At 41.8% G+C, this 4,281-nt stretch overlaps 1 long non-coding RNA gene across 1 annotated transcript; it reads left to right on the forward strand.

Moving 5' to 3' along the window:
* Nucleotides 1-217: 217 nt before the first annotated feature.
* Nucleotides 218-4,022, forward strand: LOC123095879 (uncharacterized). The gene is made up of 2 exons (XR_006446348.1): nt 218-718; nt 822-4,022. It is a non-coding gene; the product is annotated as an uncharacterized lncRNA (long non-coding RNA).
* Nucleotides 4,023-4,281: the final 259 nt, after the last annotated feature.

Below are 4,281 nucleotides of genomic sequence, written 5' to 3' on the forward strand. Positions count from 1 at the left end.
ACTTGCCTCCAGATGGCTCACTCGCGCGCAACCCTTTATGGCCGTCTGATCTGGTCTTTAGCGTGTCTGAACCGTTGAATATTTGCCTTACGGTCAAATCTTTTTCGCCTCACGGTTGTTTTTCGTGTCTAATGACGGGTGGGCTCGCCTCGAGCTCGCATTGGCTGGGTCAGCCCCGCGCTTGTGCGAGAGGTTTTTGCCCAATCCACGCCTCACGCGCCGCATTGACCTGCTTGCCCAATCCCCTCGTCCCACACTAGCTGAACCCTAGCCCCCTTTCCCCGATACCCACAGCAGCCGCCTCCTCTCCATTCCCCCACGCCGCCGGCCTTGCCTCTTCGCTCGTCTCCTCCTCTCCTCTTCCATGCCACCATGGTTCCAGATTGGGCGCAGGTCACCGTCGTGCAAGAGCAGGGCATCGGGGTCTTCGCGGAGGACTGGAGGGGGAGGATGCGGAGGACAGGGCGAAGGAGGTGGCTGGCGAGGAGGACAAGCAGCAGGGAGAAGGAGACGGGTGACAGCTCGCACACCGTCCTCCTCCCCGCGGCGGTTGGCTGGTTGACTCGTCGCGCCAGCGCGTCCTCACCTCCTTAGCGCCATGAGAGGCGCCGCCTCTGCCTCTGGAAGAAGCAGCAGGGATTGGTGGAGCATCGAATGCGGCCGGGGTCAACGGTTGAGGGAGGGTCGCCCACCGGAGCAGCAGGAGAAAGACCTTGAGGTGGTTCAGATTTGCCTCTACATCCTTTCTCTCTTTTCCTAGGTTTTGATCTCCTGTACATATTTTGGCCACCTAAGTTCTATCCGCTCTCTGTCAATTTCAGTGAAGCTGCATCATCCAACATAGCGAGATGAAGGTACTCAGAAAAAATCGCAGCAAGTGCGATTGATACTCAGGGAATTGATCTGATTCTGAATCTTCCCTTCTTCCGGTACTTATTTCACACTCTCTCTGATTGGTCAATGTGCTATGCAAAGCTGTTTGATATATGGATTAAATTTGCTTTTGTACATGTCTGCATCGTACTTAATGTTATTCCCTTCTGAATTAGCAAGATTTAGACAATAATTCACAACAATGTCAATGTTAGGTTTGATTCACCACCAGTGGTCTTTAGTTTACAAAGGGTTTTTAATTCAGCATTCAACTCCGCCTTCGTCAGTATAAAAAATTCATAAAGAGATTTGGTCTCTTCTTTATTATCTGGGTGCATTATGCATTATGCATGGCACTAACTGTGAGTATTTTTGCCAGTCAGTATGCATTGGTCTACTTTGGATCTTTTTTGTCTTACTTTATACTTGTTTTGCTATTTGTCGTGTATGCACATGATTTGGATTGATCTACTTAGAAGCATGAGTTTATGAAAATTAATATCTACTAGGATTGCTCTGCTCCTGTTGACATGCGATGGCAATTGTGACATGACAGAGTTGTCTGAAGTGGAATGGATTGTCATCACCTTTGACTAAGTTGTCGAGCCCAAGAACTGTGGCAGACTGGTGGCCCAGCTATTCAACTTCTCAACACCGTTTAATTTTGTCTTTGGTTGTCCTTGCGTCCACTCAGCAGAGAAGTATCTATACTGAATTTCTGCTCTAGATAACTTATACTCATATAATTTATCTCTAATACCCAGTCCAAAACATTAGTTTCAAAATGTAACTCTTTGCGGCCCTAATTTGACAGTACTTTGAGTGCTTTCTATAGGAACAGGAGTGAGCAAAGACGAAGTCACCTGAGACGGGAAAAAACAGAAGCATATGTTAATAACCAGATTTTCAACTTTTGTTGACCTTTTATTTTAACTGAATGATATGTTCTAGCATTTGAGCTACTAATCATAAATATTCAGTCGGCTATCCGTAAGACGCCACATGTTCTTAGCTGCTATATTTTATACCTGTAATTATTTTCTAAGTCCACATAACGAAGGCAGAAGTCATGAAAATTATGAAAGCCTTTTTGAAAAAATGAAAATTACAGAAAGGATCTTGGAAAAAAGAATTACTTGTGAACAATCATTTTGACTGATGAGCTGATCTCTGCCTAATGAATCCACTGAGAGATTGGAGAGCTTTTCTGCTGCATGAGAAAGAGCCACAGATGGCCGACTAATACCCATTATAGCAGGATTCTGCATATGATGTGCATACACAAGGTGCCGCTGGGTGATACGGCAGTTCTCTGAACATAGAATACTAGATTAAAGCACTCACAATATTTCTTCACGCACTCAGATCTCTTGCAGTGGCACCCCTTTGTATGCTTACCCACAGGAGGGCCTTCTGCCAGTTTGCATGATAAAAATACAAGTGATTGTTTGAAAATGGACATTGTGCTCTACCTCGCCGTTCTGGGCTGCATGTGGAGGGATATTCCCAATTTTGGGCATAAAGGCCACAGGGTTTCTTTCAAGGCACTAGGCAATCACGAATAGCTCATATATTCAGGGTATGCGCCCCTTGTGCTATATTTATAGCAGGTTGTACTCGGCATATATTGTGAGATTTGATCTGGTAGAGAAGAAGGACCCAGATAGTCTGGTCCTACCTACATATATGAGTCGTTATTGAGGACTGAGCATCGAGCGTGATTCTGTTTCCAGTCCATGTAGATTAGGCATTGGACGACTTAGCTAGAAACTTTATAGGTTTTTAGTATTTATATCTTCAGTTATGTTGTCATGATTTGCTTTTTCTGAACCTTGATAATACTATCCTGGATTTGTGACAACAGTCTATAGATTTTTCCCTTTATTTTTTATCATTGTGAAGAACAAATCTACAAAATTCAACCAGTTGTGAACTCATCAAGTACGAGACCTCTGTCTAATATCATTTCTGCAGGTCGAACCTGAAAGGATGCCAGCTGATTGCTTTTCCAAAATTGATGTTTCATGTCTTGAAACTTTCCCCATTTTCCTTTTCAGAGGACAAAGGACATCCGGATTAGTTAGCTTCTTTTTACAGTTCCTATCCATTGAACTATATGCAGTTTTCTGCTAGATCTCGTTTTACAGTGCCTATCCATTGAACTATATGCAGTGTCAACAAACATTGTGAGATGCGATGGCTGCAATGGTGGGGCCAAACAATCCTAAGACAGCAGCAATAGTCATCCCACGATAAATCTCTGTTAATTAAGTGCTCCTTTCTCTTTACCTCTTTACTCCCGTGTCTCTGATTTTGATGTCATAGTCTATGTTTTTAGCTAGACACCGTGTTTGCGGATTTCATAAAGAAGGGTAGATGAAGAAGCTATCAGAAGATTTTGTTGAACGAAACTTGCATTCTGATGTTACGAGTGTAGAAATCTATTCTGCATTTTTAGGAAATTAGATAATAGGACCTGCTAAAGGAGAACTTTGGTTAAGCTATTTCTTTATTTGTTTGTGCAACCAACCTTATTTGGTTCTGATTGGAAGATAATACGACCAGCTAAAGGAGATCTTTGGTAAAATATGTCTTTATTGCAACCATGCTTATTTGGTTTTGACGAGCTAAAGTATTGAAGTATATGCAGTGTCAACAAACAGCGTGAGATGATATAGCTGCAATGGTGTGGGGCCAAACAATCCTACGGCAGCAGCAATAGTCAGCCCACAACAAATCTCTGTTATGTGCTCCTTTCTCTTTACCTCTTTACTCCCGTGTCTCTGATTTTGATTTCATAATCTATGTTTTTAGCTAGACACCGTGTTTGCGGATTTCATAAAGAAGGGTAGATGGAGAAGCTATCAGAAGATTTTGTTGAACGAAACTTGCATTTTGATGTTACAAGTGTAGAAATATATTCTGCATTTTTAGGAAATTAGATAATAGGACCTGCTAAAGGAGAACTTTGGTCAAGCTATTTCTTCATTTGTTTGTGCAACCAACCTTATTTGGTTCTGATTGGAAGATAATACGACCGGCTGTACAAACTTCTATTGAGTAAAGCTCATTGTTAAGTTTAGATATAATTATGTGTCTCGAATTCTTGTTATTTTTCATTTCTTATGTGAAATAAATCATCAGTGGCATACTTGGTTTCCCATATTGTTTTTGGTTATAGATTTAAAGTGACCTTTTCTGATTTTGCAAACCAGAGGGTTTGTTCCAATTATAAATGTATATTGCTACTTCTTTTGGCTGCTATAAAATGCTAAGCACAAATTGTTGCAATACTAGTTCTTAACTTCATGAGCAATGAATATAATATTTTACCGAAGATCATACTCACCGATGACACCGTACACAATACAATGTTGATTACAATGCCCTTTGTAGCGGCATCATTGG

Source organism: Triticum aestivum, chromosome 4D (assembly GCF_018294505.1).
Source record: "Triticum aestivum cultivar Chinese Spring chromosome 4D, IWGSC CS RefSeq v2.1, whole genome shotgun sequence".
Classification (NCBI taxonomy): domain Eukaryota; kingdom Viridiplantae; phylum Streptophyta; class Magnoliopsida; order Poales; family Poaceae; genus Triticum; species Triticum aestivum.